This window comes from Apodemus sylvaticus, chromosome 14 (genome assembly GCF_947179515.1).
Source record: "Apodemus sylvaticus chromosome 14, mApoSyl1.1, whole genome shotgun sequence".
In the NCBI taxonomy this organism is placed as follows: Eukaryota; Metazoa; Chordata; class Mammalia; order Rodentia; family Muridae; genus Apodemus; species Apodemus sylvaticus.
The window spans coordinates 60,800,318-60,816,967 of record NC_067485.1 but is presented as its reverse complement, the minus strand read 5'-3'; the positions used below and the strand labels follow the sequence as shown (position 1 = coordinate 60,816,967).

At 42.9% G+C, this 16,650-nt stretch overlaps 1 protein-coding gene across 8 annotated transcripts in view; it reads right to left on the bottom strand.

Annotated features, from left to right (window-relative positions):
* Arhgap21 (Rho GTPase activating protein 21) overlaps positions 1-16,650 on the bottom strand; it is a 123,513-nt gene that overhangs the window by 47,890 nt on the left and 58,973 nt on the right. The window lies entirely within an intron of this gene.

The window sequence follows — 16,650 nt, the reverse complement described above, 5'->3', positions numbered from 1 at the left end:
TAGTTAATGACTACACTATATGACAGACATACCTTACAGCTAGCTCCCATAGCTAATACACTAGAGCACAAGAAGACTGAAGTCTTGAAGGGATTTGTTAACAAATGCTAAAGCGTAGACAGCAACAGACGACTGCTTTCTAATACTATATTGTGTTCAATATTGAAGTCATTTCTTCTAAAAGCTGATGGGAAGAAAGACATAAATAAATGACAAAACAGTATAAAAACTGGCTAAAGAGGAGTACGAAAAGCCGTGGTGGGTGGGAATGCAATCAACTGGGATCGAGTCTCCAAATACAAAACAAAACAAAGACCCCCCCCCTCTCCAGTTCTAAGACTCCAACAGGGAGAATTCTCCCCTGCATCAAACAGCTGCCTTGGTGACCCTTAAGCTGCCACCATCAACAGTGGTTTCAGGTCACCCACATCAGTCATTATTCAAGAAAACGCCAGGCAGAAGTGACATTATGGAGGAATTTTCTCAATTAACAGTCCCTCTTCCAACAGGATATAAGTGACCTGAAGGGGGATGCAGGGAAAATAGGGGGGAGATGTTAATTAAGGAAAGTAGGTGTGAGATGAATACAGAAGGGGGGAGGAGGGCAGAGTAACAGTAAGAATATCAGAAAACAGCATAAGAAATCATACTATTATCTACCTAAATTATACACATGTAGTTTAAATGAAATTATTCCATCTGGGTTGGTAATGCTCTCCTCAAGAGCTGTAAATTATTTAGCAAACCCCCCTCCTGCCCCCAACACGAGGGATGAGAAACTGTCTTCTGAATTGTTTGTCAAGGTTGTCCAAAAGGAGTCCCAAAACATTATAGGCTATTGTTGCTGCCCCCAGTTTCCTCCAAATAGGTAGAAGGTAAGACCTTATTGCTAAGACACTGTGCACTTCAGACACCGGCTCTGAAGATCTAAGATGGACCTAACCCGAATGTCTCCTCCTGAGAACTAGCACATATGATATCAGAAGGTATCCCCTAGGCTTCCAAATGGGTGAAGCAAGCAACAGTCCTCCCCGGCTATGTACACCTGTGAACCAGAACAACCAGTACGGCACGATAACCCTAAGGGTATAACAGTGGTATGACTACCTTGGCAGTCTACCTTGGCTCTCTCTCTGGACTTAAGGCCAACTCAACAAGACAGATTATCATGCCTGGTACTAGAAACCTAGCTTTTAAAGTCATGGATCTTGAAGGAAAAGCTATAACTGCTACTTTACTAAGTAGGCATAACCCTTAACTACATACACTTTAAATATTTTTCCTTATACCCAGAAAAAGGGTAGTCTTTGCCCTTCATCAAGGAAACTTCTTTGCAACAGACGGAGTTCATTTCAGAAAAGTACAGCTGATGAAAATACAGAGCAGTGAGGCTCAGTTCCAATGGGTGCATGTGCAAGACAACTCCTACATACAAGGCTCAGGGGTCACTGCCCAAGAAAGGCAGAAAAGTCTGAAGAAGAGCCTGAGACCAGGATGCTTGCCGTGACAATGTGTCCCCTAGAAACTCAGAGAAGCTGCACCCATCAAGTCCAACTAATGCGAATGCCTAACCGTGAGCAGGACAAGGGCAACACCAACAGATGGGCTAACACGGAATCGGGGGGAGTCCTGAGTCAGACAAAGAATTATAGGCAACTACGGAGAGTGGGTGAACCAGTCTTCTAATTGGCTGTCCAGTATCAAATGGTCAGGCTTGAAAACATACACATACGAGTAACATAGAACAGATCGAACAGAGTGATGCGTAGATTTTGGAAGAAATACACATATTTTCATTCTCTCTCTCTCTCTCTCTCTCTCTCTCTCTCTCTCACACACACACACACACACACACACACACACACACACACACGTATGTGCACATACACAAAGCCTCAGAACAATAATTTCTACTGCCAAAGAAAAAGAAGCTGTGAATCCTAGAAGGAAGGGATGTAGGTATACATGAGAGGTTGCAGAAAAGAAAGATATAATCACAACACACACCAAAAAAAAAAAAAAATGTTTGTAAGGTTTAGTTTATTAAAAAAACTAAATTCCTTTTATGTAGTCATTTCCTTCACATAGTTTTTAACTATAAGGAACATTTAAGGCTGGGAATTTGCAAAAAAAAGTCACTGGTTATTCTTTCAAGGGAATAGTGGAGATTGGAGATTGATCCTACTGAAACGTCAACTTCTTTACTTGATTGGTTTTTTCCCCAAAAAAACTAAGATCAAATAATGAATAGTTGTTATACACATAAAAACAAACTGAGAACAGTAGATCACAGCAGATTATTAGTCAATGAGTCAAGTTTTACACACTGACCAGAAAGAGGAGGACAAGTCCCTCTTCCCAAATGACTCTTAGCGTATGTCAAGTTGATATAAAAACAACCAACACAACGACTGTTATGGAAAATAGTACAAAGCTTCTTCAAAACAAAATTTTTTCCCACAAATTCTAGCATCCCCTCGCTGGTCACCTAGCCAACGTGGTAAAGTCAGTGGGCGAAGCCCTGTGCCTCCTGTTTCCTGTGAGCATGTGACACTGGCTCTACTCTGCCGCTCAGGCTGCCCAGGAATGACCACAGGCTGACTTCAACCTTACAGCAGCCCTCCTGTCTCACACTCAGCTGGGATTACAGGCGAGTCACCACATTCAGCTATAAAAGCTATTTAAGACCCTAACAGAGACAACTATCTAATGTTAAAAATATTTGTGTAGCAGGGTAGCAGTAGAGTTTACCTTTAATCCCAGCAGGCAGATGCAGGAGGCAGGGGAGGGAGGGGAGGGAAAGGAGGGGAGGCAGAAGCAGGAGAGGCAGGAGAGGCAGGAGGCAGAGGCAGGGGAGGGAAGGGAGGGAGGGGAGGGGAGTCGGAGGCAGGGGAGGCAGGGGAGGCAGGTAGATCTCAGTGAGTTTGAGGATGGCCTGGTCTACAAAGTTTCCGGACAGCCAGAGCTGCACAGAGAAACCTTGTCTCAAAAACAAAAACAAAGAAAAAGCATGTATTATGTAATCAAACATTAAAATACTATAGCTGATTGTTAGCCTCTCCTTTTTTTTTCTTTTCTTCTTTTGAGACATGAGCAAAATCAGTGGGGGGTGGGGGAGGTAAACTATTAAATCAAGCTGTTCTCCATAGTCTATTCCAGAGGACGGTGATGGCTTGTATATGCCTGGCCCAGGGAGCGGCACTATTAGAAGGAATGGCCTTACTGGAGGAAGTGTGTCGCTGTGGGGTGGGCTTTGAGACCCTCCTCTTAGCCACACAGGAGCCAGTCTTCTCTCTGCCTTCTAGACAAGATGTAGAGCTCTCAACTCCTCTGGTGCCATCCCTGCCTGGGCGCTGCCATGCTTCACGCCATGATGATAATGGACTGAACCTCGGAATCTGTAAGCCAGGTGCAATTAAATGTTGTCCTTATGAGAGTTTCCTGGGTCATGATGTTTCTTCACAGCAATGAAACTCTAAGACAATGCACTCGGTTTCAGAATGCTAATTACTACATTCAAGTTTTACTCCCCAATCTGCAGATCTGACAACTTTAGGAGATCCTAATCTCAAATTATAATAAACTCTGAATGGGGTCCAGATGGGACCTGTCACATCACCTTTCAGCCAGTTACATATGATACCTGACCTTCAAGCAATGGAGTAAAATACATCAGCTTAAAAGTATAAAAAGTAGGCTATGTTTCAAATTACTCATGTTAAACTTTTTCAAATACTATACATTTAATTATTTAAATTTTTTTTTTTTTTGATTTGGTTTTTTTTGAGACAGGGTTTGGAACGTGTCACATACATGGAACCAGAGATGCTAACAGCACGGAGCCCCAGGAGCCTAAGGAGCCATGAAAATCAGGTTTCGTTTAAGCCCACTCACACCCATATAAAGCTTTTGAAGTTACATTTCAGGTGTCTGGCTGGAGAGATGGCTCAACGGTGAAGAGCACTGACTGTTCTTCTGAAGGTCCCGAGTTCAAATCCCAGCAACCACATGGTGGCTCTCAACCATCCATAATGAGATCTGACTTCCTCTTCTGGAGTGTCTGAAGACAGCTACAGTGTACTTACATATAATAAATAAATAAAAATAAAAATAAAAAAAACCTCAGGTGTCAGTTCATTCATAAATACTGTAGATGCTTGGCGGGGAGAGCTGCAAGGCTAGGCCTTTAGCGTTAACTTGCAGGCGACAGCAAGCGCTTCACTGCTTCCCCACAGTATGGAGCGCTCTGCACTATGGAGTTTCGCACAGAAGCTGAGCACTAACCAGCCTTTTATCTTACGTATCTACTTAACACTAAGAACTGACACAGCCCCAAAAGCCATGAGACAAATTCAGACAGGTCTCACGTGTGAAAAATCACAAGACAGCCTCCTTCCTGTGGACGCTCCTGGTTAGATATTCAAATCCCATGAGGCTGCAGTGGATCTACTCATTTATAAATTAAAATTCTGTGAGTTTACAATCCATCTTCTTAGCTATATTCTCAAATCCCACACATGTACAGTGGACTTGCTCAGTTACAAACTAAAATCCTGTGAGTTTACAGAAATACGCTGCATGGAAATCTCAAGTGCACAGAATGGTACCTGGCACGAAACCGAGGCTCAGTAAATGACTGCTATCTACTTCAAAAGGTCACGGGGGAAAGCTAACAGTAAACAGCGGAAACATTTCTGAGGTTTGGCCTCATCAGTCCAGGGACAGGGCATGCAGGAGAAGAGCAGTGTGAGCGAGCCACCACGAGGGGTCAGGCATGAATCAGTTTCAGAGCAGGCAGAGCCAGGCAGAAACACTGGGAGCGCATTATCCAGCAAATACTTCCCTCTTAGTTCTCTCTGAATGAACAGTCCATGGCTGCCTTTCAGAGCACTTGAAGTTCAGTAATGTTAGTCTTTTCGTTTACGTTTTAGTTGTTTCATAAATGATGTATACACCTAGAGTCACAGCCCTGTTCTTGTTTTGCGAGGTTGTAATTTCTCTGACAACCCAGACAAATTTGTTAATCATAAGCAACAACTTCCCATCTCTGAATTTATACCCTGCTCAGCCCTGGACTAGTAAGCGTGTCAGGGCCACCCTTTGTGTGCTCTCCCCTCCCAGACTACCAGCATCCTCCAGAGATCTTCCTAAGGCCGCCTTCATGCCCGCATTTCAACAAAACTTAGCAGCAACTTCAACCTCCTTCCCACGAGGCCTTTCAAAGCATGCAATTTGCCCATCTAACTGAGTGCCAAGCGCAGCCCAGCTCTGCCCTCAGTTCTCGGCCTGTCAGTTCAGCTGAATGAAGCTATGTGACCCAGTGAACTGCTCTCTAAGTTCAAGCTAGCTCCTCACAAGGCTCGGGAAATGCTCTTCCTGTGTTCCAACTCCTGCTTCCTCCAGGCGGCTCTTCCAGACTTGTGGTAACTAGGCTGCTCTCCCGCTGCAGGGTACACTGGATCTGTCCTGTGTGTCCCTGCATTTCTGCTGCTCTAGCCTCTTTTTTGTTTTGTTTTGTTTTGTTTTGTTTTGTTTTAATGCCCAGGTTTCATTCTGAAGTTCTTTTCCTCCTGTGTCCTGCTTCAGGGCCTTAGTCCGTGTGTATGCTCCCCGCTATGGCCTGAGGTCCTTCCCCGTTCCGTGAAGCTGACTAGTGCTGGCCCGCCCCTGCCTACTGCGCACTGCGCCAGGGCCGCACACTCCTGGGTCCAGTCGCTCGTGCTGAAGGGTTTTCTGGATGAACAAGCATCCCCAGGACAGGCATACAAACTCATCCAAGCCCTGCTCTCCCTAGGTGTGCACTGATGCTGGACTGGTCCCACTCATGAACACCTGCTTTCCTCATCTCCCCCATCCCTCAAACTCTACTGAGCTCTGTAATGTCAATAATTTGCTACATGGCAGAAATATCTTTTTGGAGGCTGTCCTAATGCATCCTCTACTACAAATGAAAAGTTTTTCACTGATACCTTAAAATTACCACCTCTTAATTTACAAAACACAAAATCTGGCTGTCCACAGATCTTTCTTCTATTTATTCTCTGATTCTTCCTCTGGTCGCTATTAGATATTCTCTTCCCTGGTCCCGCCTTTACCCTGTGTTTCTATGTCCTCTGGATGGTTTCATTGACTGGATCTACTCTAGCTATCTGCTGATTCCTAACTGCGCACTCCTCCCCTGTGTACTCCAGAGCAAGCAGGTGCTGGAGCAGCACGGGAACTGCGACCCCAGTCCCTGGGACAGGGACATGCTTCTCCACCAGCACTCTGGTTAACAGTTTTCATCTATTCCATCCCTCAACCAAGAAAATCTAAGCATGACTCTCCACGCCTCAGTAACCCACAACTAATAATACACACCCCACTCCCATACCTGTTCTTCTCCAAAGTCTAGGCAAAGGTTACTTTCGAATGTCTCAGAGATGTCTTCTGAGACGCTGCCATTCCTCCCTTTGCAGTGTTTCATCTGCCCATCGACAGTCTAGCAAACATCCTATGAACCTAAGCTTTCCCTGGCAGGGAACAATCCTGTAAGAACCATATATACTTTTATTTCTGTGCTTTAAACATTATTTTATATTTCCACCTTTCAGTGTTTTATGTGTGAATTTGTGGGCCTATATGTTTCTAATAAATGTATGGCAGAAACTATATTGAGTTTGAAAAATATTCTTGCCCTACAGCCCTACATTTTCCCTGAGAGTGGGAAAACGGTGAAGAGGTTAGTGTGAGGAGACACTGTGGACAACGCCACCGCACATCGAGAAGGAAAGGGGGCACGGAAGGCAGGCGGTTTTCATTTACCAATCACTGCATCAGGTGACATTTCTCAACACTCTGAAGGAAGTGAGGTTAGAGGCCATGTCCCTTCCTTCCATGCAATCAGCTTAGTGTCAGGCTTATGGTACAGACTGCACAGATGTTTGCTAAGTGAATGAACAAACAAAAAATGTATTTCTTAATGTCATCATACTTAGCTTTGAATATTTCTGCTCTGTTTTTATGCCAAAGATGAGAAGCTATCTGCTAAACATAGAAAGCAGGGCTGTAATTCCCACAGTGAACTCTGATTAAGTTAGGAGTCACATTCCTTCTACGGAGGCTAGCTGGAAAGCAAGGAAGAACAAGATGGATGGATCAGGGCTCTCCAGCAGGGTAGCATCTGTGAGCCTGGTTCTAAGTTATGCGCAGCTAGGAAACGCCAGCTTAAAACCACCTAATTATAGGGCTGCCCCGGGCAACACTGCTAAGAGAAAGTCAGAGAAGAGAGCCCTGCTTTGGAGACTGTTAAAACCCTAGTGTGACTCTCTAGTTCTGTTAGTTATGTTTCTCTGCCAAAGACCTCCGATTAGTTCTCTCTGAAGCTATCTTTCATATTAAAATATTTCATAATAAAGTGTTTAGAACTCTTAAAGAGATTTTGAAATCACATCTAGTTTCTTGACCAAGTTAAACTTCATGTATTAGATTTCTCAAGTCTACTCCTTAAAAGGGGATTTCTGACATCTGCTTTAATTCAGCTCAATTCCTTCCATTATAGATTATGAGTCATTATTTTTAAGGAGTATCAAAATTCTCTTTTAAACTTTTCACCTACCAGTTTATTTTACAGAATGTGTCTACATTTCTATGTAAGGCCAAGACTATCTTATTTTGTTATTTTCTTACAGACTTTCTTAGTTATTTGGAATACAGTTTCTAAATCACTAGGCAGGTACCACTAACCCTGAGTTAAAGGGACTGTGGGGAGTAGGAAGGGAGACACAGTCACTTAGGGACAGACCATGGTGGCCACCACAATAGGTGGCAGTGTCCTTCCCTTTACCCAACAGGCACTGTACATATTAAGCTCCTACTATGTCCCAGGTACTCACTTAATGAAATCTCAGCCATTTCCTGTCCTTCATCATCTTTTCTCTGGGAAGAATTCATAGAAATTGTTTCAAAAACATACTGATAGCTAAATAGGGTGGATTTGTAGTCAGCACCTGACTTGGGAGGCTGAAACAGGAGTCACTTGAGCCCAGGAGTCCAAGAGCAGCTAAGTCAACATAAAGAGACCCTGATCCTCCCAAAGACAGGGAGTGAGGAGGGGCAGTCCACACTCAACAGCTAGGTATTTTACTTTGCATAATCTAATAACCAGCTTTTGCTTCTTGTTTCCCTATGCTAGTGCCACAGTTCCTTTGAACAGGTAAATCAAGAGGCAGGAATTCTCACCTAACTTACCAAAGACAGGAACAATTGACAGGCTGTTTCCAGGAGCAGGGATTTCCACAGTGTTATAAATGAACGTATTTTCAATGTTCATTTCCTACTATGAGACATTTCCTCAAAATAACCCTTCAAAAATTGAAACTGCCTACCACTTTTCCATTAGCTTCTTTATTTCAAGCAAACATATGAAAATCTAGTCATTTTTTTAAGAAATGAAAATATTGAATTGTAGCCCTCTGGGGGATAAGTTTGAGGACAAACTCAAACAGACAGTGGTAAGTTTGAGGAGCAAAGACTCTCCACAGTCCCAAGAAGCTCCAGCCAGCCAACACCAGAGCCCTCAGCTACATGCTCAGGAAATGACTGAGCACTGAAGATACAGAGAAAATCTTTCACCGTGCTTGCGTGCCTGCGTGCCTGTGTGCATGCGTGCATGCCTGCGTGTCTGTGTTTACCTTCAACAAAGGTATAACCAACTTAGGATGTCTTACTAGCAACAGCAGAAGCCAAGAAAGAAGAAAGTTGTATCTCCAAGAAGAATGCACAAAGCAAAAGTGGGAGCGAAACAAAGGCATGTCATTAAATGAAACCTGAATTCCAACACAGCATTTCAATGACATGCAGGCCATAGAAAGAGAAGTAGCATCTCTAAACTAACAATAAAACAATGAATACGTTACTTAATTTATCAAAGAGAAAGCATGAAGGAGAAATGGCTTTCTTAATTTCAAAATATATAAACTTTTAAGACTCCCCGAATCAATAGACTCTTACAACAGAGATTAAAGAAAGGGCGGGAGAGATGGCTTGGCAGTTTAAGAGCACTGGCTGTTCTAGAGATCAGAGGTTCAATTCCCAGCATCTAAAAAGCAGCGCACAACCATCTGTGACTCTAGTCCTAGGGCAGTGGTTCTCAACCTGTGTATCTAGACCCCTTTGAGTATCTAAAGACCCTTTTACGGGGGTTTCATATCAGATATCCTACAATCAGATATTTACATTACAATTCATAACTAGCAAAATTACAGCTATAAAGTGGTACAAAAATAATTTTATGGTTGGGGTCACCACACCATGAGAAACTGTATTAACAGGTCATACAGCATTAGGAAGGATGAGGACCACTGTTCTAATGCCCTATTCTGGCCACTGAGGATACTAGGACTGAAAGTGGTAAACAGACATACATGCAGGCAACAAACACACACACACACACACCACAAATAAAAGTAAATTTAAAGAAGATTAAACAACAACAAAAATCACATTTTTCATTAGCTATAGATAAGCAAAGGTTTCTAAAGTAAAATAAAGTAAAATTTGGCTTCACGGTCAACTCCTACTGACAGGAAAGCTAGACAAGGTAAAGAGCCTACCGGTCTGCAAAGTCTGGGAAGAGAAGCACGGTGTTCAGGGTTGGCCAACAAGGCAGGCCTGAGAGCACCACGGAGGCACTGTGCCAGACATCCCTCTGAGAACCTTCTGCAGGTAGCAGCTCGCCAGCATTCAGCCCACTGCCATATCCCCGCTAAGCCGGCACGTCCCCGCTGCTGTCCAAAGTGAGATTCATCAAGAAGACTGCTCCCTCAACTCCTCCACTGCTTTATGGCCTAGCTGAGTGATCCTTGGATCCAGACTGAAGGGTGAGGCTTTTACTACAAATCTTTCCTTCACGTGCTCCCTTAGGACCAGATCCCTATCGCCGTCCTTTCCCCGTCCTCGGTTCTTATCCATCACGATCATTCCCGGCTAACTCCCACCATGAGTCACCTCTCCCCTCTTGCCTGCTTAGCTGCTGCTCCGAGTCTGCGGATGACAACACAGTCACCGAGCTGAGAAGTGAAAACCTTCACATAATAGACCGGACCAAGCTGATGAGGAGCACAACAATGCAAACAGGCTGTGTGGTCACAGAGCTGCTTATATGTAAAAATCCAATCACTATATATTCACTATATCAAAAGATGAACAAGAAAAACCCAAGGGGTATTCCAATAGATGCAGACCAATTAATCCGAACTACACACTACAAGATGCAACATGGCAAGGATTTTGTTTTGTTTTGTTTTAGGATTTGTCTTTTTGTATGCTTTTTGTTTTTTGAGATAGGGTTTCTCTGTGTATCACTGGGTGTCCTGGAACTCACTAAGCAATCCATGAAGGGACTCCAGCCATCTCAAGCATGGTGAAATGACCCTGGCAGGCCTTGCCCTTCTCCCCAGTTCCCTTTTCCTTACTAAAACCCACTAGATTACATTCCTGTAGCTAGCCCCCAAGGACTATTCCCTTATTTGGCCACTTCCTCCTCCTGAGGCTGACTACCAAGGTCCAGCTAACAAAGTATTGAAGTCCAGCAACCAAAAGCCCCCTTTGGCTCACCTAGTTAACACGCCCAATTAAACACCTCATCCCTAACGCGTTTCCCCTCTCAGCGTTTCCCCTCTCAGCTTTCGGGACAGCCATATTGCTGTGTGCCACACCTGTCTCCTCTATCCAGAGGTAGTACTTTGTCATCTGGACAAATCTCTCTCCCCTTCTCCCTCATCTTCTGCATTCTCTCTTACTCCCTGTGCTCAGTCTCTATAGGGCCAGCAAATCTCCTTTGTGCTGAGAAGAGTGGTCTTGGGGATCCTGAAGAGATCCTGATCTCTTACAGTCGAAGTCAGCCTTGAATTCAGAGATATACTTTCTGCCTCGGCCTCCTGAAGGCAAGGATTTTTCAACATTTAAATTTTGTTAACACATACACAATAAGATTTCGAACAACTAAAAACCCTGTCCTAAAGCTTTTATGATACTATATAATGAACTAAAATTGCCAGGACTTTTCCCCCTTTTCTTCTTGTGGGTTTAATCTGGAGCCTCATGCTAGCTTCGTGACAAAGCACTGCTACACCTCAGTCCAAGCAAATGAAGAATACACTACAGACAAACCACTTAGCAAGCCAGAGCAATCAAAAGCGGGTGTTGGCTTGCTGCAAATAAAATGACCACTGGGCTGCGCACGCAAGGTGCGCGAGGGGGTAGGGGGGTGGGTGGGGGGGGTGGGTGTGTTAATCCCAGCACTCAGCAGGCAGAGGCAGGTGAGCTCTGGAGTTCAAGGGTTAGGGTCATTGGAACAGAACAACGCATATGATGAGTGTGTGTAAATAACCAGCAGTCAATATTTAGGGCTTTGTCAGTACCCAGAGTATCTGGTGTATTCTTTCTTTTTCTCTTTTTAAACAAACCTGTAAAAATATAAAATCATTCTTGGTTTGGAAAGTATTACAGAGTTTTCACAGGCCAACTCCAGGATAGAGCAAAGTTTAGTATGGACCAACCTGAGACAGACCCCATGAGTGAGCTGGTTTCTACTACCCAGTAACTGAAAAGGCACAGACTTTACACTAAGAACCATGGAAATCAAAATAAATATCACAAGAGAAAAACTCGTCTTGGTCTCAAACCGCAGACCCAATAATAATGGGCAAACCGCAGCTTTGGCTGTGACTGATAAATCAAAAAAGCATCTTAACATACTGGGGGCAGCACCTTCATGGACAAAGAGCACAGCAGAACGCTTAGAGAGAATTCAAAGTATTAAAAACAAAGTAGCAAGCACTCACTGCATTAAAATAAGAATCTTATCAGAGTTAGCAAGAATTTGAAAGGCAAGGTCATAGGGTACCCACTCTACTTCTGCAGCCCCATTTGGAATACTCAAAAGAATGCCTACAAGTATACAGTTAAAATGGATGAGTAATCAACTTTGTCTTGTGTAAAATGTAAATAAAAACTATAACCCAAACCACTGCCAGCGCCAACTACAATGACCAGAATTTGAAAACAGATTACCGTGAGCAACCCTGCAGAGGGAGTGCTTTCTTGTGCTGCTAGTGTGTAAGCCATGTGATTGCGCTGGGAGCCTGCAGTACCCTGTGTGTGATGACTCAGCAGCGCCATTCCTACAGAAGCATGCCTTTGCATTCAAAGCAGGTAAAGAAGGTTCGGAGCTGTTGTCCAAAACAGTACAACACTACTGTCTATAAACAGTGGAGTGAACTAATCACACATATTCTTCACGTCATCTATTGAAAATGTAACTGTAACTTACAACAAAGATAAAATACTTTAAGTGCATGGTTCAATTAGCTTAGCAAATGTATATTCCTAGATAAGCATTGACATAACCTGAGTAGAGAGAGTAGAGTGTTCCCTCCGGCTGAGGACACTGCTCCATCTAGGGGACTTGCCAAATGCAAAACCATGGTTTCCACAAGCAGCCTGAAAACAGTCTTTGTTTTCTTCTCAGTCAATTCAAACTGTCTTCCTACAAGTCTGTATTAGTAAATCAGATGGTAAGTACTCTTTTACCTGTAGCTTTTTCAAACTCACTAAAATACCTTTCACAAAAGCATGGGTAATAAAACGTAGATAAACTCAACACTACTCATTTGTTCACCAGCCACACCCTCGGGAGACTGAAGTGATGGACAGCAAGGCTAGGATGAGAATCAAAAGTTCTGGTTTTAACCACTCCTGTGATAAAGGGGAAAAAAACAGGAAAAATCTCAAACATGAAAAGAGCCTACGAAAAAGAGAAAAAGGAAGTAGAAACCACACACTCAGAGTGTAAAATCCACACAGAAAGAACTACTACCATGGAAGAACAAAACACAAATCTCAGTTAAAAAATAGGCAGCAAGGACAGAGAGACAGCTCAGCGGTTAGGAGCACTGGCTGCTCCTCCAAAGAACATGGGTGTCTTTCCCAGCACCCACATGGAGGCTCACAACCATCTGTAACTGCAGTTCCACCTTGTTCTGACTTCCTCAAGTACCAGGCACAAACGTGGCACACAGTCTTAATGCAGGCAAAACACCCATCTTTATACAATAACAAAAGAATAATTTTAAAATAAATTAAAAAACGAACAATGGACATCAACAGTTATTTCTCCAAATAAGTTACGCAAATGGCCAATATGAACACTAAAGGATGTCTGGAAGCATTAATCAGTTAAAGAAATGCACATCAAAACCACAATGAGATGCCACTTTGCACCCATTGGCTTGGCTCTAATACAAAAACAGAGAGTAATACTTGTTGGAGAGAATACAGAGACAGGAAGGCCCTCCCGCACTGCACTGTAGAAAACAGTGTAGCTCTGCACTAGGTCTTCATCCCAACGAACTGAAACACGACTCAAATGTATGTATGTATGTATGTGTATATATACATACTTACATATATATACATGTTCATAGAGTCCCAACCATAACAGCCATAAAGAACAAACAGTCCAAATGTCCATTAATGAGTAAATGGATAAGCAAACAGTGAGTGTGTGTGTGTGTGTGTGTGTGTGTGTGTGTGCGCGCGCGCATGCACGAAATACTCCAGGCATAATGCATACTACACAGACTTTGCTTATTATCTCATAAAAGTGACAAAAGCAATTCAGGTTTCAAAAATATAAGCAAACAGAAAGCAAATTTAGATATTAAGGCAGTAAATATTCCTTGCTCTTCAGCAGAGGCTCAGCAAATAAAAGCCAGTAACATGCCAGACTGTGAGGGTGAGGAAATAAAAGAACATGTGTGAACCGCCAAAGCAGCCCCGGAAGCTGAGCCAAGCACCCATTAACAATGTAAGACTCCAGAGAGCATAGCCGCCTTTTCTTCAGACTTTGTACAGTGGGTTCCATGAGTTCCGCTCTGAGAGGCCAGAGCTGAGGCCAGAACCGACAGCTCCACCCCTTGCCAATTGCTTCAATGCCATGTTCCAACTACACCACTGCAAGTAGAGACAATGGCTGCGTCCCTAGAAAGCTGTGCTAAGGAATTAGGACCTAAGCCCTGAACGGTGCTATCACCACCAATCGTGACGTCTATCTCTGCTTCCCAAATATGCTCAAGACTAAGACAGCTGTGGCTGTTCCACTAAGCAGCACCAAGAATTAACAGAAAATACGCAACTAATTAATCTGGTTAAACTAATTAAAAACAATCTAGTTAAATACACATCTTATAGGACTCAACTAAGGGCTCCGCAGAGCTCAGTCAGAATGGCTGCATTTGAAAAGCAATGCAAGCATGCTTCTGACTCCACCACCAAATATCTTCCTGTTACTGACTTGCCCAGAAAAAATACTTGCAATATAATTTCAGGCCCATATTTTAGTTATATTATTCTGAAAGAATGTGATTTTCAGAAATAAATGGAAATAGACCATAAACAGACTCCATTTTCTAAGCTTTGTAAACTTTTTTAAATCACTAAAAGTGCATTTCACTGCAACATACTTTCTCCAAACCCAGTTACTGAGATACATCTGCACGGAATGAGTAACGGGTCCGTTGAACTCCTTTCCAGAGGATGTAGGCACACCATGAAAGAGAAGGCAGAAAGGAATCATGATGAAGGCTGGACCTTCTACGATGAGCCAGGCTGCAAACGCAAGTCTACCATGACTTCCCGGACATGTGGCAGCACTAAGTCCAAGGAGGAGGCTGTGGAGGCTTACACTCTACAGAGCTGTTGCCATGTCACCCTGGTGCAACTAGTGTCAGAGAAAGAACCCCTTCCTTTACATCTGGCCTGTCCTAGGTCATGCCACCGTTGGAACACTCTAGTACAAACTATAGAGTCATGCGGTCAGAGATAACAAAATCACAAAGGTCACAACTGAGACAGTTCACACAACTACCAGGTTCCCCTCCACATGCTAGAAAACTGGAAAATCAATGGCGCTAAGGGAGAGGGAAGCAAAAGCAGCAGCCAGCTGTGTGCGCGACTGTGTTTGCTCCAGAAGTTTAAAGGGGTCAACATGGTATCAACTGTCCAAAACAGCTGCTCTCCCCAAAATACCCTGCTTTTATGGTCTTTCCTTATATTGCATCACTGTACAGAAAACTAAAAGTAAAATAATTTCATAAAACATAAAATAAAACCCAAGTACAGGATGTAAAAATACAAAAACTGAGTAAGTTTAGTTATTAGAAAATTATATGCCAAAAGAGATTTTACTAAATAGGCACAAGGAAAAATATCAGTCAGAGCCTTTACTTGCTTTACAGAATGTTGGCATTATAGCAGGGTCTCTGCAGCGTGATAATACAGTCTGGCAGTCATCTTTTCTCCAGAGATGCTACATTTTGACTCTGACCACAACACTGGAGGCTGGGATTCTGTTACACCAAACAAAACTCACATGAAAGACTTTCACAGTCTCAACAGACTTGGAATTATATTCTGACTGGAAACAAGACTGGAATAAAAATCCTGACATGCTACTGAATTAAAACAGTAAACAAACCACAAGATGTCTCTGCTGAGGGTGCGCCTGAAAAACTCATCTATACATAGTTGTTCAGGAGCAGGAAGTTTTTTGATACAAAACATGATCTAGTTTAGGACAACTAATTTAGCTAAAATAATATACCATGCTTAGGCTCAAAGGGCTTTTGTGGAGCAGCCTGTGACCACACATGGGATGAAACATACAAGTTCAGCCCACTAAAAGTATAATTAGGCAGGCAGGGCACTGGGAACTCATCACACGCAGGGGACTTTTAGATCTAGAGCTGTTCAGAACATTGCAGTGAGTAAAGTTTGCTTCTAGAAAGTACTTAGGACTCCCTCACCTTAATGAGATGAAGAAAGACTTTTTTTTTTTTTTTTTTTATCTTTAGGTGTTCACAAATATGAGACAAGCTTCTCTGTCTCACAGATCCTACCCTTCTCCACGCACACTATAGATTTACCTAACAATTCTTGGTCCTAAATGCTAGAACATTATTTTAAAAGTAGAAATACTTTTTGACAGATGGGATATAGCCTTAACTATTCCTATTCTAACTTGATTCTTTGGCTACTGGAAAGTTTAAAAACAAAATTCAGCTTGCTTTTGATAATGCTGTTAGAGCCACAGTATAAGCATTTATACTTAATCTTTTGGCAATCCAATTAACGTTTTTACCCTAAGCATTTACCCCCAAACACAAGAATTTCATGTTTTGATCATACCCACCCCCACCTCCTCAGACTCTTCCCAGAACCACTCCCCTATTCCTACCCATCTAACTTCAGGTCCTTTTAACTCATTACCTAATATCTTACTATATATCACAACCTAGTACTTCTGTATGTGGAAAAGCCCCTGTCTTGAATGAGAGTAGGATGGAAATGGGTAAACTATCCTTTATCTGCATGTTACTATTCCTCTCTGAGTTTCTTTCTCTAAAACCTGGACCCTCAAAGGTTTAAATGTATTCTTCTCATTCAAAGCACATAACTCCATCCAACTAGTTCAACAAGCTGGGCAGATACATGACCATCCATGTGCAGCTATATTGATTAGGCATGCATTTCCCCTGTAACAGGCATGGATGTCATCTTGGTGTGTGTACTCAGCATCTGCCTCAGCACTTCGGCCTAGGGAATCATGGG